Genomic DNA, 20,368 nt, shown 5'->3' with positions numbered 1-20,368 from the left:
GAGTCACAGTGCAGCTTTGGGCTTTAAAGACTAACGCAGATCCTATAAATCTTGCCTGCATTCTTTTACTGGGAATGACTGACTTTTATGAAAACCAAGGACTGTAAATCAGAAACCTAAATAGCTTACTTTGCGGCAGATAAATACAGATTTATGCAGTGACAAAGCCCCATGTTAACCCCTTCCTGGTGCCACAGAGGACTTGAGGGCAGTGGGTGCAGAGAGGGATGGGGCCTTCAGCTCTGCCTTTCTTCCTGGAGCCAGATGGGGAGGAGACTGAAGGCGAGACAGTGTTAGCAGATGATGTTCTCTGGCCAAGGGTTCCCACTGGCCCATCTCAGCTGGGCACAGTGCAGTCTCTTGGCGCTGGTTATTCCTGGGCTCTAGGCTAGAAAAGGTTCTGTGTGGGTGGTTGGGTGGGTGTCTCTTACAGCCTAGGCTTCCAAAATCCTTGTAAAGTCACTACTTCCTTGGTCCTAAACCTCTTACCTGCAAATGGCACACTGTTAGAATTAAATTAGCAGTTACATACTAGTCTCTCTCTCTCTCTCTCTCTCTCTCTCTCTCTCTCTGTGTCTCTCTCGCTCTCTCTCTCTGTATGTGTGTGTATGTTTGTGTGCTTGTGTGTGTGTGTATGTGTATATGTATGTATATGTGTACATATGTGTTTATGTGTATATATGTGTGTATATGTATGTGTATAAATGTGTGTGCATGTGTATGTGTATATATGTATGTTTATGTATATGTGTGTGCACGTGTGTATATGTATGTGTGTATCTGTGTGTGGATGTATATGTGTATATATGTATGTTTATGTATATGTGTGTATGTATGTATGTGTATGTGTGTATGTGTATATGTATATGTGTGTATGTGTGTATATGTGTATAGGTATATGTGTATGTGTGTGTATGTGTGTATATATGTGTGTGTATGTATGTGTATATATGTGTGTGTGTGTATAGGTATGTGTGTATGTGTGTATGTATGTATGTGTATGTATGCATGTGCATGTATATGTATGTGTGTATGTATGTGTGTGTATATGTGTATGTGTGTGTATGTCTGTTTGTTTGTATGTGTGTATGCATGTGTGTGTATATGTATGTGTGTATATATGTGTGTGTATGTCTGTATGTATGTGTGTGTGGTCTTGCCCCCCCACACACACACCACTTTTCTTTTTCTCTTTTTCCTTATTTCTATTTTTCTTCACTGGATTCTCTCTCTCCTTTCCCCTCCTTCCTTCACTGGGGACCAAACCTACACCTCAAGCATGCTGCTACACCACCAAGATTCATACTCAGCGTCACTCCCTGCCCTCAGTCATTTTTATTTTGAGACAGGTCTCCCTATGCTGCCTGGGCATTGAACTTGTAATTCTCCTGCAGTAGTTTCCCTAGCAACTAGGATTACAGTCCCATGCCACCAGGTGGCGGGCCTCTGCATTCCTAAGGAGCCCAAGAAAGACCTGATCCTGAGGTGCTGGGACCAACCAACATTGTGCAGAGCTCGCCAGAATCCACAGGCAGAGTGAGCCCTCATCTTTTCTTTGCAACCTCTGGCTTCACTCATTCCACTGAAAGATCCATGCCACTGGATCTTCAAGTGCTCTGAGCCCCCACACTGCAGTGCCTGTGGAGCTCCCTTGGCTGTCCAGAGTCCCTGTGGCTGTGTCTCTCTCCAGGGTACAACCCTAGCCTGACTACCCAATGGGCCTAGTGCTTTTGTGTTTAAACAAGGCGCACCCTGTGTTGGCCTCTCAAACTTTAAAAGAATACTGGGACCCGGTGACCCTGGGAGGGAGGAAGGGGGCATTTATCATTTTTATGTGACATTTCAAAGCAGGAGACTCCTTCTTGGCCAGGAGACAAAGGCCCAAGTGGGGTTAATGGAGGAACCCTATTTAATCATTAACGCTTAATACTAAAGAGTTTAAAAGGAAGCGGTGGGCTCCTTGTTTAGCCCTTTGGTGCTAGGGATACTCTGAGGGGGGGGTCAGGTAGGATTAAATCAGGTCCTGGCACAAGAGGCTTTCTGCTGAAGCTGGTATGGGAGCCCCAGGGGGTGGGTGGTGATGGGTTTCACCCAAGTGACTCCAAGTCTCTTACCTAGTCCTTCCCATCAGCTCCCTCTGCCCTGTGGTGGTGACAGTACCCATTCATTTTCTAGGCTGGACAGGAGGTCTGAAATGACAGACAGCCCAAAACTCAGTCCACACCTGGTGGTGTGATGGGAAGCTCCTGGCAGACAAAGACCCTAAAGCCAGTTCCTCGCCTGTGTCACAGCTTCCGTGACAGAGCATGTCACCGGACTTAGCAAGGAGACCTTGGCTCCTTGGTTCCTCTGTACCACAGCCTTCGGTTTACCTGCCTCCTATCCCAGCTCTCCACCTCTGCCTCAGTCTCCTCACTTGCACCTGGGACATGTTTTCCCAAGTGTCAGGACAAAGAGAACAGGCAGCACCCGTGGAGAAACCTACTTTCTCTCCTGGCCACTGGCCCAAGAGGAGCTGAACACTTGGCAAGCAGGCGCCAAGCCCCGTGTGCACCTAGTTGTCTTCTATAGACTCAGGTCCTAGAAAGAGTTTCTGGGTGGAACTGAACAGCACGATAACGTTTGCTGAGTTTCTGCTCATTTTTTATTTGTGTGTCTGTGTGTCTGTGTGTGTTGTGTTATTGTAGCTTATCACCATAGCTACTGTTAACTGGACATTAAACTAAGTTTATTGCAAACTGTGCAACCTGGGAAAGCCCACACCTGATCCAAAGGGCATTTTCAATTTAGAAAACAGAATTCTTTGTCCCTACCTACTCCCATCTCCCTCTATAGGATGCCTTCCTGACTCTGGGATTGATTCTACCTAATTAATACACTGCTAATTTCAATAGAATTGGGGTGCCAGTCCCTGCCCCTGCCAGCTGACCTTGTGTGATTTATCCATGTGACTGTGTGCAGTTGGAGATTACCCATTCTCTTTGTTGTAGAATGCATGCTGCATTCCTGTTTGTAGTCACTTCCTATGCAGAATATCCAGATGTGATTTTTTTCATCTATCTTTATCAATAACTTCCCCCAAGTTATTAGAGAAAACAAAACAAATAGCTTTAAAAATTATACAAGTATCCTGGTGGAGCACAGCTTGGGCAAAGGCCATGAAGATGATTCATGGAAATCACAAAGATGTGGTAGCTCTCACCAACTAGCTAAAGGTGACAGGGTACCTGAACCTGTCCCCATCTCCAGCTTGGAGCAGCTGATCAAGTGGCAGTGTTCCTGGCCTGTAGGCCAGGTCACGGTGGCATCTGTCACTCAAGAGTCACACAGGTATGTTCAGAACAAAGGGCTGAGCAGGTATGAGCTCCACAAAGACACTCTGTAGCAAAAGGGAAGGGGCCTGCCCCTGGCTGCCTAGAACACACAGCTGACCTTTCTGCCTCCCTGTGGGAAAATTCCACAGTTGAAGATAAGATCGAGTTGTCAGGGCCTTGCAGGGGGCCTGGAACAGGGTAGAGAAACCCCAGACAGGGCTCACTCTGGAGTTTCTGCCAAACCTGTTGAGAGGAGAGCCTCCTTGTAATCCAGGGGGCAGGAGGCAAAGGATGTCTGGGAGAAACTTGACCTCCTGAGTTAGGCTCAAGGAGTAGCCATCTCCTTGTTTCTCTCCCAGGACAGACCCAAGCAGCTATAGACAGTTTACCTTCAAGAGTGCTTTCAATGTCTAGTTGCTGAACAACTCCTAGGGATCTGACTAGCCTGCATGGGATGGCCTACTCTCCAGAGTGGGGGAGGGAGAGGGCTATGTTCTCTCCTGACAGCCACACTGCCTGGCTCTTCACAATCCTGACTTTCTTTTATGACCCCTACTGCCTTCTTAATTTCCCATCTCTGCAGAGTGGTCCTGAAGGTGAACCCGCCCTCCCAGGGTGGTAGGGTGAGCTCTGTCTACAGAAAGGTGTGTCAGGGATCATCTACCTCGGAGCTCACTTGCTTGCTCTGTTCTAGTTCAGCTTTTCTTTGCACAGAAGAGAAAAACCAACAAACACAGCAACAAAGAAGTCTGACTACTGTAGGGAACCCAGCACCAGCCAAGCATGAGCCTCCTGAGGCTTATTTCTGATGGAGTCTTTGGGGTGGTCTCATAGACCCTTCTTAGCATCCTCAGCAAAGGCCCCGATCAGGGTTCTAGCAAATGAGAGTGGAGAGATAACATTCCTGTCCCTCAAGAAGACTGGCCTGGAGTCCCCAAAGGCCACCCATATTATTCTGCAGCTTACAAACATAATCTGATATTCATGTTACTTGAAACAAGTTCTTATTAAATTCCAAACAACCTATAGGAAACACCTGGGCTTCCTGCCCCCCCATCTGTGTGTGTGTGTGTGTGTGTGTGTGTGTGTGTTTCTGTCTGTCTCTTTGTGTCTGTCCATCTGTCTGTCTCTGTCTGTCTGTCTGTCTCTCTGCCTCTGTCTCTGTCTGTCTCTGTCTCTGTCTCTGTCTCTCTCTGTCTCTGTCTCTCTGTCTCTCTCTGTGTTTGTGTGTGTGTGTGTGTAAAACAAAGGGCTTATACATTATACATACTATGCAAAGGAATTTTGGCCTTGAATCTAGACTGGTCAAAGGTCAACTAGATCTGATTTGCTGGAGTCTTTCTTGAAAGTTCCCAACTGTTTTGAAACTGTTTTGGTTTTCAGATAGGAAGCCCTACTTATAAAGTACCCTGTCCCCACTCTGGAGCTGTTGGTCACCCCACTTAAGTTGCTGTGTCACCTTCTGCTCTCACTCTTTTCTGTCTCACTCTTATTAGCGATGCATTCATTAGAAACTGTGCTCATGACCGCACTCTCCCAATAAACCTAACAGTAACAATATTATTAATAATAATATTGAAACACCTGCCTTACATGGCACGGAGTGAAAGAGTTCCCTTTCATCTGAGCTCTACTAAAGTAGAACTGGGCCTCTGCAAATGAATGAGTGTGTGGCGGCTTAGTCCTGGGAATTCTTGCTGGTTCGGACACAAGGCTGCTTACGGTCTTTCTTCTCTAGATCAAAACCTCACCACTACTGCTAATACCTTGGCCTCACTATGCCTCCCAAACAAGAGGACCCACACCACAGGGTGTGCCCAGCTTGAACCATTTTCAAGATGTGCTTTAAAGCCATATGGCTCAAACTTAAAACCCCATTGGCTGCCAAGGCTGTGAGGGTTGGGTCTACCCGTTCCCACAAGTCTACTGAACTTTCCAGGGTTTCTTCTTGACATGCAGACAGCTGACATCTTTCCCCGGTTTTAGTGAGGAGTTATCTGTTTGATGAGCAGTGAGCATTTGCCATTCTAAGAACTTGCTATGTGCTAGGTATGGTGTTCAATATGTCATACAGTTACTGCATTGAATCTTTTTTGCTCTGTTTTACCGTGCTGGGAATGGAACCCGAAGTCTCCTGCATGCCAGGCAAGAACTCTACCAATGACTACAACCCTGGGCCTCATTTAATTTTGATAATAAGCCTCGTTTTGGAAATGAGGCTACTGGAGTTTAGGGGATGTTGAATAACTGACAGAAGGTGAAGCAGCAGGAGATTAAAACCTTTCTCCAGCTAGGGATGCGGCTTGATGAGTGCTTGCTTAGCCTGCACAAAGCCCTGGGTTCGATCCCAGCATTCCATAACCCAGGTTTGTGTGCAGGTCTGGGTTTAGTCTCCAGTACTGAGTGGGGCACAGCTCAGCACTTGCCATACTTCACAAGTCCTTTTATTCTGTACTCTTGAGGCTCAGATACATGGGGACCCGCTAATGCTAGAGGCACCAAGTCCCAGATACAGAAGGTACTCTGTGTGCCTGCAGCCTTTCATGACTGAGCCACCAGTTCAAAGATCCTTCATGAAGATCTTCAGCCTTTTCACTCCAGAGCCATGGTACTGGAAAGCTGGGTAAAGCATAGCCACTAAAACAAAACCCAGTGGCCCATCTTGCCCCATCTGAGGCCAGCAGGCCTGCTGGCTCCCTTAGGAACCACGGTAAAACCTTTTTTACTGTCTCCTCCCACTCTGTCTCTTCACTGACCACTGTCCATTTTAGCCGGTGAAGTCTAAAGGCCAGGATGAAGCCAGCTCTGCCCTGTCCCTATGGTGGTCATAGCAGCAACTCTGGAGGCACAGATAGGCTGAGTATTGGGGATGAAGCTGGTGGCTGATGACAACATCCCCCATGCCACACCAGCCATCTGAGTGGAACTGGCTTAGTATCTCCCTAAATCTAAATGGGCCTAAAATCACCTGTATATACATAGGCCTGTACACATGGGTGCATGCATGCACATGTGTGTGTATACACAGACAGAGGAAAAAGAAAATGGGGCTCCAATAATTGCTCTTCTGATGAAGTGATGGGGATAATGCAAGGGACACCCTGGCAGACTTTCAGAGAGAGGGGTTGGGAAGAGGGGCTAGGAGGAAGGGCTAGAAGGAGGAGCTGGGAGGAGGGGTTAGGTGGAGGGGCTGGGAGGAGGAGCTAGGAGGAGGGCTAGAAGGAGGGGCGGGGAGGAATTTCAGCTCAGTAGGTCACAACTGGCTTGCAGTTTGTTTTTGAAATTGTGGCCTTATTTTCCACACAGTTAAATTTGCTCTTTGTGGCCTGTTTCTAGGTGTTCATTGGTGTGACCACAGTTGCCCTTAAAACCCACAGCAGCTATACAGCTCCAGGGGCTCCTTCAAGCTTCCCCTTGATGCCAGCCCTGTCCCTGCAAACACTCATCTATCCCTGGGAGGTCACCTTTTGCAGAGTGCCCAGTTTGGGGAGGTGATGGCCAGCTAAGACTGACACCTTCCACTTAGTGCCTCCACATTTGAGACACAGCCACACTGCTGCAAAGGTTCCACTTTACTGCTGAGTAATGTCTATTTATTGTCCCTGCAGACTACTTTAGTACACAGGCGGCTGAAGGAGCTCTGGACTCTTTTCAGTTTGAAGTCTTTTTGAATAAAGGCATAGCTGGCTTTGTGCAGAACTTTGAATGAACCTGCTTTATTTAAACATCTCGATGCCATCAATTGGGCATCTATCAGCTATATGTTACTCTATGACAAAGTTCCAAACTGTTTTTCTAAAGCGGCTGTGGTGTTGTGCCTTCCCAAGGAAAGAGAGTTCCAGAAGCATCGAATTCCCTGTCCCCCACCCACCCCCCAGGACTCAGGCTTGTCACTTTTCCTTCTTTGAGACTTTTCTTGTTAACATTCCTGTAGAAGCATGTGATTGACTTATTAAGATTAGGTTGCAGGGAATGAGGGCACATGCCCATAATCCCAGAACTTTGAAGTCTGATGCAAGATGAGGGCCACAAGTTTAAGTCCTGCCTAGTCTGTGTAGCAATTGCCTTTGTAGGAATCAAACTTCAGACCAACCAGGGCTATAGAGTAAGGCCCTGTCCACAAAACAACAGAAACAAAACATGAACAGAAAACAACAATAACAACAAACACAAAAGACTAGAGCAATGAAAATGAGGCGTGGTGGTACGTATCTATAACCCTGACACCCAGGAGGTCGAGGCAGGAGGATTATGGCTACTTAGTGAGACCCTATAACAAAGTGTAGCAAAAAAATAGGGGGGGGAAACCACTTTTTACAAGACTGTATAGTAAATTCCATGGAACAAGCGGCTTACACGTCAGAAGTCTGCTGTCTCCGATTCTGAAGGCTGGACGTTTAGAGTTCACGGTGTTGCCAGGCTCATCTCTTCTGAGCCTCTTCCCTTGAAAGTGGCTGGCTTTCACACGGATCTCTGTGTGTGGTTCTGTGGTTCCTCCATGTGTCCCAGCTCCCTCTCTTTATAAGGATATCAGTTACGTGGACTGAGCACCACCTTAAAGACCTGTAAACTGCATGAGCTCTTTTCTGACTTTATCTGCAAATACAGCCACCTCTGCCATCTGAGGGCCCAAGAGGATAGGGCACAACCCAGGCCATAACTAGCAAAGTGAATACATTCCAGACCAAGGATGCAGAATAGGAACACAGGGGTGGCCTTTATGTGGGGGGATCGGAGACGGCCCCATAGATCCTTTCGCTCAGGGTGGGCTCCACCACCTTATGCTGCAGGAAGCTTCGTTTTGTGGAGGGTGAGGTGGGCACAGGCAGAAGGTGACACGGTTCTGGTCTCTGCTCCACCACTTGACTTGAGGTCACCTCTTCTGAAAGCCACATTTTCGTGGTCTGTAACGAGAGAGAGAGAGAGAGAGAGAGAGAGAGAGAGAATTAATGACACTTGTATCAGAGCCAGGCGACAGGGAGGAGCACTCACGTGAAGCCATTTCATCAGCTGACACATGTGAGCCCCGCAGCTTCCTGTGTTCACTTTTGGATTTTTTTTCCCTCTGCAGTAGCTGAGCTATGGAAGCTTCTGGCATTCTCCCTGCCTCCTGGGGTTATTGTTAAGGTCCAAGTGCTTACTCAGTAAATGTCAGCAGTTGGATTTAAAGATTCTAGCTAAAATTGGCTACTACAGTCTCAAGTGTGCATGCACTGAGATTTGTACGTGATCAGAAAAATGTTAAGTATTGTAGAAAGTAGACATGGGATAGTTGGTGAAAGTCTCAGATGGCCCTGTCACCCCGCCTCTTTCCGTGGGATACCCAGCTTGCCTTCTGTTCTGGGGGCCCCCTGACACTCATCCTTTAGTTCCTATGTTGGAATTCTATCCTTCAATGTGTAAGGTTTTTTAGAGGAAGGATTTTAAGAAGACAGTCATGTTTTCTCATCAAAGGTAGGAAAGTTTGCTAGCTCTTTGATTTCCATGTGAGGACATAGCAAGAAAACCATTGTAGCAAGGCAAGAGGTGAGTCTTCATCAAAGCTTCACCCAAGCATGTCAGTACTCTAGCTCCCAGGTGGACAAGCCACACGGTCTCAGGTAAGTTGTTAGAGTGTCCTGGACAGACTAAGACACCCACTCCTTCCTCCAGGAAGTATGTAACATGTTTGGTAAAGATCAACAGGATCCATCCCTGTTCTAGAGCAGTTCACACCAACCAGAGGAAGTGGGACAAAGAGAGCAACAAGCAAATGGCAAGATCAAGTGGAGCCTTCACATTCCAGGCAAAGTCAGGCAGCAGAAGACCTCAGAGAAGGGCTTTTAGCCGTAGGACCACGTGGTGTTATGGGTGCACAGGTCCTGAGAATCTGTAGAGTGCATTACAGGCCATGGAAACTGGATCAATACAGATGGATAAGGTAAAGAACAGCATGGGTGGAGACCTGGGGTGCGGCAGCTCTGGCTGGTACATAGCAGCAAGAAGAATTATGGGAAATCCAGGAGGATGCTGAGGCCTGGGTGTCAGGAAAAGGCTCATGCTTCTTGGGCAAGGGGAGGCCATGGCCTGCTTTGGAGGTGTAGCTGACCAAACCCCAATCCATGCCAGGCCCTTCTTCTATCCTCAAAGCCAACTTCAGTTGTCACATGTTCTCAGTCTACCAATGGGAAAGATTTTAGTGGCACAAGAGATTAAGTTGGCCAACCTGGGCAATCTGGTATCCTCTCCATCCCATTCCTGTTTGCACAATATCCCATGTAACTTAAGGTGGCATAGCCACAGGTTTCATGGTGGGGATGCAGATATTTTTGGTGGCCATTACCCTACCTACCATGAGTATAGCCACAAGTTCTAAGTGCACACAGGTGCACTGGTTGTAGAGAGATTGCTAACTTCAGGCTGATTCTGTGTCTTTTCCCTCTGACTAGTTCTTGAGACAACTGATTTCCTGACTCCCTACTGACAAGGACATAACCTTCCCCAGCAGCGGCCATTTCTAGGCCAGTATCTCTTGCTCTGGCTTGGGCAGAGCCATCACTTCTTGGCACTCAGAGACTTATTCATTCTCCAGCTCCACATGATGGCTGCCACCTCCCAGGCTTGGAGGACTCAGTGTTAACCCCAGACTTCACTAACACTCATGATTCATCCTTACAAAGAGTCAGGGCTCCTTTTTGTCCCCTGAGCAGGCCTGATCAGTGCATGCTTGACGGCTCAAAGCCTTGGGGACAAGAAATGAAGAGCTAGAGCCCACAGCTCAGCCATGACTGCAGTATTGGGTTGTGTTTACCTCTTCTGTGCACAAAGGCTCCCTTTGCCACCAGGATTAGGATTCTTCTCCCTCTGCTCAGCTCTAAGCAGCAAAGCAAAAACATTGAGGGCACCTGTGTCTGCACTGCAGTTTCTTGGGGCCTTTGGATCTGGATGCTATTTGAGCAATGAAGGAAAAGCAAGAGTTCCCACAAACTCAGCACTCACAGCTATGAGGACTGTCATGGGGACAAGCCACCTTTCCAGAGACACATGCCACCTTGCGCCTGTGGGGGGCCTCAAGCTCCAGCAAATCCACCATCACTCCCATCTCTGGCCTTCTCCCTCCTCCATGTCTGGTCGCCATCCTCCCATCCCCACCTCATACAGTTCAATAAACCTCCTGATACCAGCTTTCCTAGTCCTAGGCTGAGCATCATGGACTCACAGACAGAGCAGGTGGGGACTTACAGATCAACCGGATGCACTGTGTTAAGTACCAAGAAGATAATGCACAGGCAAAATAAGAGGGTAGCATCTAACCCATCTAGAAGACAAAGATTAAGCCAGGAGGGGCTTCCTGAAGGAAGAGATACCTGAACGGATTGGGAACTCAACCAAGCAGAGGCAGATGAGGGTACTATCGGCAGAAGGACTATGCTTTCTTTCTCTCTACTGACCATCAAATTTTATATACTCCTTTCTTATGGGGCCTAGGAACCTCCCAGTGTATCTCCATACATTCTCCAGTGGTAGTACGTATAGGATTTACACTACAATTGTGTTTCAGCCTCTGCCCTGAAGCCAGGAATAAGCCTGGTCATGCCATTGGCTAGCACTGATCCATGAGAAGTTCTGGGCTACCACCCATGTCTTCCTTCAATGGATGAGGCTCTGAGCCTGAGTTCCCAGGAGACTCAGCAGGTGGCATTGAGGCCTGCAGTGCAGTGAGGCAGTTGTTCCTGGCAGATCTGGATCCCAGGCATATCTCCAGCCTGGTCCCAGCACTGCCCTTCTCAGTCAGGAGACTTCAGGCAAGTCCTGTTCCCTCTCAGAGCCTCTATTTCCCAACTGTAAAGCTGGAGAAATGTTAGCATTCACCCCCCAGGGTTGGCGAGAGAACGACATGTTTGCCCTCAGCCCAGTGTCTGGTTTGTGTCAAACCACAGTGAATGTACTTCAAAGAGACCATGCAAGGGCACTTACCAAGTGTCAGAAGTAAAGAGCTGCATGAGGAGCCATTCTCTGAGTCAAGACAAGGGCTGTCCTGACCACTTGGTTTGGGGATACAGGAAGGCAGGGGATGTGAAGCAAACCAGAGAAGCCAGCTGGACCTTCAGGACGACTGAGCAGTGCAAAGGGAGTTTTGAAAGAGGGCTGGAAGGAGGGAGGTAGTAAGCACCTTGGTCCAGCCCCGGGGCACTCCAAACACACAGAGAGAGCCTGTCTGTGGGCTTCTCTCAGATAGAGGATCACCGATTCTCAGCCCCAGAGCAGGGGTGAGCAAAGAGGTGTGCCAGTAGAGGTCAGAGGGCACCTTCTTATCTGAAGAAGGTCAGCAGTGAAGCTGGCCCAGGGATCACTTCAGAATGATTTCCCAGAGCCAGCTGTCTACTGAGTTAGTGTCCATTCATATCTAGCTTTTAAGTACTAACCATGCCCTCGCCTGTGGCTCAGCCCAGGGTCTGGGAGACAAAGGACAGTAGTCCCTGTTTTGTCATGTGGTCTGGAGACAAAGGCACATGCACTTTATTTTAGGACAAGACAAACACCAAAGGGCAGTGTTGGACTGCAGGGGGGACCAGGAGACCTTAAAGTTTGTGTGGTAGGCTTCGATGACTACTATGGGCAACCTCTGTATGTGTGTGTGTGGGGAGGGGGCTTTCCTCTGCTTTCAGGGGAGTCTCTGACTTCTTTTTTTATAACTTGTGGTGAATGGAGCAAGGTCTTCTTGACCCATACAGAGGGATAAAGAGGGACAAAGGAGCTCCAGGAGATGGCAGAGCGAAGCCAGGGTTCTTGGGAGTCAAGAGAGATCTCGGGGTATTGTTCTGGTTGTGGGAAGGAGAGGCTGGGCACTTCTATCCCAATGCTTTGCCCCACTGCTGTTGGTGTCCATGTGGACCCCAGCCATGCCCAGAAGGATCCCAAGAATGATGACGATCCAGAGACAGGGGCCAAAAGGGAATTAGGAGCGCAGGCCAGGGACAGTTACTAGCATTGCCTGCAAAGCCTAGGAGTCTACTCAGAGAAGAACTCACAGCCTGAGGCTGGCCCCTTTCAGGAATTTGTAATGTGACTCCCTTGTATGAGGTACAACCATGGAGTCACACATCACTGCTTAGACTCCCGAGCCACCTCCCAGCCTCAGTGCCTTACACCCTTTTTAACTGAGCACTCTAAGCAAAATGCCAAGGACCTGGGTCTTAAACAGGCTCCCCTTGTCCTTCTCTGGTCACTTGAGCATCCATTACAGGCTTTCTGGCATCCTTCAGGCTCTCCTGCTGGCCCTGGCTTGGGACCCTCCTTCTGCCTCCCAGTGCCTCCCACTTCCTGTCTCTCCAACTGTCCCAAGGAAAATGCAAACCTTCTGTGCTCAGCACAGGCATGCCCATCAAAGTACTGAAACATCATCTTTGTGGGTGGTTTCAGAGCCTGGCTGCCAGAGCCGAGGCAGTCAATGGGACTGCTGACTGACTTTCTTCTGCTTGAGAGCAGAGCAGCCTGTGACTGGGATCCTGTTCTGAACAAGGGACGGGGAAAGGCAGAGCCCTTGCTCCCTGCCTGTGTTTGTGTGGAGCCTTCAATGCCTTTTCCAGTTCACTTTGACTTCCTCAGCAGCAGCCTGAGAGGTGGGGTTTGTCTTCCTCAGTTTACAGAGTAGCAATCCGAAGCTCTGAGAACTGGCATGACTTTCCCAACTCTACTCTCCCATCTGTCACAGTCTGATCACAAACTGAATTCTCAGTTTGATCCTAGTGTCTTTTCCCTTTGATAGGCACATGGGCATAGTGTCCAACCCGACCCATGGTGGAGGGTCCCCCTCAGTGAGTAATGATACAGGTATTGGTGTCACCAGGACACATAATCTACTACAGGGACAAAAAAAAAAAAATGAAACCAAGCATTCAAAATATCTGCATACTTGACCTAGAGAATTTCCTTGTTGGATGCCACCTGCAGGGTTTAGTGTGAGCCTTGAGCCTTCTTGCATCTCTGTATGGGGTAGTCCCACCCTTAGGCACAGGTAGCATTGGCCATCCTTTGTGCTCATCTCTTCTGTTCGTTCATACCAGGATCATTCATGCGTATGCTCCATCGCCTAACACATCTGCTAGGCAGACATGTTTCTGGGCCCTCCTGACATTCTTTCTCCTTCCTTTAGATCTCTGGCACCTGGCACTGCCACCAAGGGACATCTCAGAGTCTAAGAGTGCTAAGCATGAACACCTGCCTCAGGAATGCATTTGCATTGTAGCTGTGTTCCATAAACTGTCTCTGCTTTCCAACAATTAGTGGGGGAAAATAGGCTTTGAATCTGAAGGGGAGTTGGAAGGGGATTATGGGATGTTTTAGAGGGAAGAAAGAGAAGGGAGAAATGTAATTAAATTATAATCTCAAAAATTAAAAAAAAAATCTCTTTTCTATCTATATAACTTTCTGGGATCCAGGAACTGACATCCTAGCAGGTTCCTGGGTGATGCAGATGCTGGCAGTCTGGGCACTGCCCTTTGGAAAGCTGCGACGACCACTGAAGCAGAACAGACTAAAGCAAAGAGGTGGGAAAGCCACGAGAAGATACAGGACTGGCTGAGATACATCAGGAAGAGGAGCTGCGATGGATGGGACTTCAAATGGAAGTTGGTGATTATATCCGTCCCAGCACCTCCCACCTTGCAAGAGAGGCCTTATAAATCCTATTCACAAGGGAGGGAAACAGAAGCTCAAGGAAGAGAGAGCCATGGCTTCCTAGGTGTCAGTGAAGACCTAGACTCTGAAACTATAACCACCTACTTCAGAAACCTATACGTTGCTTGACCACAGTCCAAGCAGGGGCTGGGTATGGGATGTTTTTCTGCAGGGCTGGACATAGAGTCAGTGTTCAGAGCACATTGTTGGAGAGAGGAAGAATGAATGAGTGAATAAATGAAGAAATGAATGAGAAAACAGAACCACTTTGAGAGCCTGGAAACCGGGACCTCACACTCTATGACCTCATGCTCCAACTTCCCCTCCTCCCCGTGTCTGATCTGAAAGGTGACCCCGTTACACTCGCCCAGGTGATAAAGCCAGGTGGTGCAGCTGCACCTGTTACCCAAACCTGATATCCAAATAGGAAGTAAGGCTGAGATAAGGCTGTGGAGGGCAGTGCCTGGAATCACGGGGTTGGGCTGGTCATTGGCTTGATGCCCCAAGTGTCCACCGAGCCTCTCCTAAAGGTTGAGCTCTATGCCAGGTTCCTTCAGGGTGAGGCAGGAAGCCACGCAGCCTCCAACAGCTTATGGAAAAAAATACTTACAAACAGGATGTGGGTCGGGCAAAGGGAGAAGTGTGAAACAGGTGGTCATTGCTCCCTGACAGCTCCAACAGGGACTTGGGACTGAGAGATGAGAAGAAATGAGGCAGTAGTTAGTGATGCCAGGGGAGGGCCTGACCTTTGCACTGTCATTGCTGAGGAATAAGAGGTCCTTAAAGTTTAGCTCCTCAGGCCCAGGCCCCTCCCCAGCCCTACTACCTTCTCTCAGGGTCTCCCTTACAAGATCAGACTAAGCTTCCTCTCTGTTCCTTCTGGCTTTATCACAGGTTGGCATCCTGGAGCAAGGGCCTAGTCTCTGTAGTTTCCACACAGGCCTCTTTTTCTCTACCTTCCTCCTGCCCCTCACTACCTGAGCTAGGTCCAAGAGGCCTCCTTGTGGCCTGGCATTTGAGTGCTGAACTTAAGAGGATTTTGTAAGCTGGTTAAACAAAGCCAGATTAAAAATCAAGTTACAAGTGCCGTGTTCTATTAAAGTCAAAGATAACAGATACTCAAACCCTGTAACTTCCTAGTTCTTTAACATTTCATGTTATGTATGTTATAGAGGATATGCACATATGTTGTGCCCTGTAATTGGAATATAACATTCTATGGTATTGTGCATCCTTCCGGTTCTATGCTCAGCCATATCACCCAAATAGATAGATGCCTTAGTTCATTTTGTGTTATAACAAAATTCCTGAAGCTGAGTATTTTATTTCTAAAAAAAAAAAAAGAGGTCTATTTAGCTTACAATTAATTTTGGAATAGTGCTAGCATCTGCTTAGCTCTGGTGAGGGCATTCTGCCTCTGTCACATTGTGGAGGGCAGCATTATGTATGGCTATACATGAAATAGAGAGATCACATGGCCACTTAGGGAGCAAGAGGGATTCAGGGACCAGGTTTACTCTTTGTGTAACAACCTACACTCATGGGATCTAGATCAGCGACATTTCATTTTCATATGATCTAGAAAGAACTCGAGAGAATAGGTTTATTTTAATTTACAGTTTGAGAGGTACAGTTGTCTACATGATAGAAAAAGCACGTTAGGTAGTTCATCCATGACATGACTTGGCACCAACTAGGAAGCAAAGAGTTCTTGGGCCATAACTGGATATAAATATGATCTTCAAAGTCCCATCCCTAATGGCCAAGTTCACCAAGCTAGGTCTTAGGTCCCCAAACAGTGACAGCAGCTGATGATCAAGTATTTAAACACATGAGCTTGATGTGTGTGTGGCAGGGGTGGAGGGGTGGATTTACAGATCTGTGATAGTTTATCTTTACCAAATTAACACAACACAGAATCACTTAATTAAGTTAATTGATATGGGATTATTCAGTCCACTGTGGGTGTCATCATTCCCTAGGCAGAGGGTTCTGAATGTATAGGAACGGAGAAATTGAGCTGGGCACAGGTAAGCAAGCAGGATGGATACAATCATTTCTCTCTGCTCTTGGCTTTTGCTGTGGCTATGATACACGTGGCTATTAAATGTTCCTGCTTGATATTCCCACAGTGGTTCACTGTACCTATAACTTGTAACTGTAATTGCAATCTAAAACAAGCCTTTTCTTCCCCTAACTTGCTTTTTGTCAGGGTATGTCATCACAGCATAAATGAAACCTGATGATCATACAAAACATAACACAGTGGTCTTAAGAAAGCTACGTTCCTCCCTTCTACTGTTAATGCCTTCAATAACAACCTTTCACAAGGCTTTACCTCCTAAAGGTTTTGCATCCTTAATCCCATCATGCCAGGGACTACGATGCTACTGTGAAGAACTATGTAAAACACCCTCAAATAGTAACATAACTATGATATTGGTCTTATAGATATATTTGCATTAAGGAATCAGGGTAAGTGCATGCTTTGTTTGGCTTACTGTTTCAGTAAAGTGATGAAGAGAATCTAATAAGACACCTGACCTTTAGGGTAACACGGATCGTTGTATGGTGGACTGATCAGAGAACTGAAGAAATTGTGTTTCAGTGTGAGAAAAGGTTAGGAGCGCCTTTTCTAGACAAACGAGTGTGTTCCCAGTACACAGCCTCCCATTCCACTCTGTCTGTGAAGATCGAGCCAAGCAATCTTCCTAGGCTGCCCATTTGTTGAGATTAAACACATTCATTCATAATGTGACTCCCTCTTTCTAGCAGCAGAGCAGTCAAGCATTTAGTGGCTGCCTGCTTTTGTTGCACTACGCAGTCTCTCTGATGGTGCATTTTGAAAGAAACAGGAAGTGCTATATTATGGAGGTATATGAAATTTAAAATTGGAGTTATTTTTTGGTAATTGTGTGTTATGATCTTTTATATTGCTCCAATCATAATAAACTTAGGATCACATTTGTGAATTTTATTTTTTAATGTTTTATTGACTCTGTGATTTTGACATTTATACCTCAATCCCACTCATCTCCCCTGTCTCTTAATGTCCTCCCTCCCATAAAAGAAAAATTAAAAAAAATAAACAAAACAAAGCATAGAGAACATCTCATCATGGAAGCTGTATTGTGTCATAGTGTATCACAGTGTATCACAGTGTATCACAGTGTCTCACAGTGTATCCCTCTGTCCGCACAACTTCACTTGCAAATGTTCGTTACAATGAGTCATTGGTCTGGTTCCAGGCCTCTGGCTTCTGTGCCACCATCAATACTGGATCCTCACTGGGACTCCTCTCGGTTATCCTGTTGTTGCCCTGTGTCATGGAGATCCTGCAGCTTTGGGGTTGGATTGGCCCTTTCACATGCTCCAGTAGTTCGCAGATGATGTAGATTATGGGGTGAGCTGACTCAAAGCCCTCCACCTGGGCTTGGGTGGTAGCTGAGTGGGTCTGCTTGCGAGCTCTCCCACACACATGCCATTGCTGGAGCTCTCTAGCACTGCCTGAGCTAGCTCACCCAATGCTGCAGCCCGCAGGGGCAGGGCAGCTCTCCTGCTCTCCTGCCCTCAGGGATGGCTCACAAGCCCCAAGCCACCAGAGCCAGTTCTACTGTGCCTCCCAGTCTCAGTGCAGGACCCACTCTCCCAAGTGCTGCAGCTGATGAGGGGCTAGAACAGTTCTTTTGCATTCACACCCTTGGGGCTGGCTCACCAGTGCCTTCACCATCAGGGCTAGTTCTACAGTGCTGCCCAGGTGAGGTGCAGGCCCACTCTCACAAAGGCTGCAGTTGATGAGGGGTAGGGACAGTGTTCCAGAGTGCTACCTCCATCGAGGGGTAGGGCCAGCCCTGCACAGCTCTATGACATCTATGTGGTCTCAGGCAGTAGCCCAGACCAGGGATGGCCACATGGTCTTTAGTGGTAATATAAGTTATGGACATTGACACAGACCAAGACGTTGCTCTCAGGGGCAGCATAGGCTAGGACCTCACCATGGCTTCAGGTGGCATGTCAGGCTGTTCCTCTATGCATCTTCAGTTCCACATCTCTTCCTAATGCTCAAACTGCTCAGCATTTCTGTCTGCTATCTGTCCACTACATACTCACATTGTCACGGCTCCCGCAGTGGACAGGCAATGTGGTTATAGTGAGTATCTGGTTCTCCTCCCTCTGCTCATGCTGTGTGGCGTGGCTATGGCAGGGCTCTGTGTATCTACAGCCCACCTGTGTGGTGTGGCAGCAGGTTGGCCTCTTGGTGTCCTCCTCTTACCAGGGCTGCAGCATGAAGTGGATCCAGATGGGTCTCTAGACGTCTTCCCCCTTTTGGCACTATGGCAGGCAGGTCTCTGGATGCCCTCTTCTGCCCATGGCTGGCATGAACTTCATTTTGAGGAGATTGCTGCCTTTGACCCTTTTGCTCTGTAGTTGTCTCTGCAGCTTACAAGGTTTTACTATAAAGATAAAGCATATCTGTCCTCCACCATAGATCAGGGCTTGGGGATGCTAATATCTTCTGGAGCAATCTCATATCCACAGAAGGTATGGGGGACATGAGCTTGGACTTGTGGAGTGTTGGCACTGTTACCCAGACACACGCCTGAGCTGAACCTGCTACCCTTTTCCAAATCACTTCTGGGAAAGCACTAAGGGTGCACCCCTCTCCTGCAGTGCTTGCTTTAAGGCCTAGAGAATTTTCTTCTAGAGGATGTTAGAGGTTTTTAGGAAAGATAAAGAGAGCTCAAGATGCTTGGTCTAAAGGATACTCTCTTAGGGTTCCCATTGCTGTAAAGAGACTCCATGACTCTTATAAAGGACAACATTTAATTGGGGCTGGTTTACAGGTTCAGAGGTTCAGTCCATTATTATCTGGGGTGGGGGAGAGGAACATAGCAGTACTCAGGCAGACATGGTGTTGGAGGAGCTGAGAGTTCTACATCTTGTTCTGAATGCAATGAGGAGAAGACTAGTAGACTTCTAGGCAGCTAGGAGGAAGATCCCATTACTTACCCCTTCAGTGACACACTTCCTCCAACAAGGCCACACCTACTCCAACAAGGCCACATCTCCTAATAGTGCCACTCCCTGGGCCAAGTATATTCAAACCACCACAGATGCCAGAGACCAGTGCTTCTCAACCTTCCTAATGCTGAAGCCATTTAGTACAGTTCTTCACTTTGTGATGAGCCCCAACCATAAGATTATTTTCATTGCTACTTCATAGGTCGCATTCTGCTACTATTATGAATCGTAATATAAATATGTGTTTTCTAATGGCCTTGAGCAACCCCTGTGTCAGGTTTTTTTGACCCAAAGGGGCCACAACCCACAGGTTGAGAACCACTGCCACAGACTGTTTCTACCACTTTTACTGTCCTAGGCACCATGGGCTTCTCCAACTTGGATGATCACTGGAAGCATGAGTCTTTTGTGAGTCAGGAGTCCACAGTGAGCTCATTGGCTTTGATCTCAATGACTTTAGGAGTAGGAACAGGTTTGACAGCTATCGGGCATCTGGGACCTCCAGGTATTCAGTGCGGTCCTGTCATATTCCTCACAGAAACCTGAGCGTTGACTCGGGTACTCATGCTGGTACGCAGGCCAGGACTGTAGGGTCCAGACAGACCCACAGTTTACTGAGGTCCTTCAGCAATTAGTGGAGATAGAGGGTTCAAACCTACTACGCCCTCAGCCCTGCAGAGTTGCTGAGCTGATGGTCAAACCCTCTCAGATGTTGCACCTCTCATTGTAGAATATCTTTATGTATTGGACACCTTAGTTTACAGAAACCACTCCTTTAGGTATCAAGAAACACTACCAAAAAAGAGAAAAAAAAATAAAGAGTATTTAAGAAAAAATATCAAGTTATTAAGAAGTCCAAATAAGAGTGTGCCAGGATAGATAGCTCATCGGTTATGAGCACTTGCTGCAAAATCATGAAGATGGGAGTTTGGTTCCCAGCACCCACACAATAAGTTGGGTGTCCCAGACATACCTACAGCCTTCATCCTGAGGCAGGCAGAGGCAGGAGGATCTGAGCTTGTTGACTTTAGCCTAGCTGAGAAAATGCAAGCCTCAGATTAGGGGGCAGATCCTACCTCAAAGGAATAGGTGTGTTTTAATAAAGGAGGGTGCCCTATGCCCTCTTCTGGCCTCTATGTGCACACATAAGCACACATACACTTCCACATACAAGTGTACATACACTCATACAGACAGATACACACACTACAAATAATCCTACAAAGAAGCCTGAGCAAAAAATGTCTAAGTGTGCCTGCCCTGCAGAATCTGTGCCGTCAGCACCTTTAAAGACATGTGCAATGACTTTGCTAGAGTCCCAAGAAGAGAGACTGTTTCATATGATATATCTGATGAACACTATCACCAGTTAG

This window comes from Mus caroli, unplaced genomic scaffold (genome assembly GCF_978045245.1).
Source record: "Mus caroli unplaced genomic scaffold, Mus_caroli_1 scaffold_8, whole genome shotgun sequence".
NCBI lineage: Eukaryota > Metazoa > Chordata > Mammalia > Rodentia > Muridae > Mus > Mus caroli.
This window is presented reverse-complemented; position numbering follows the sequence as displayed.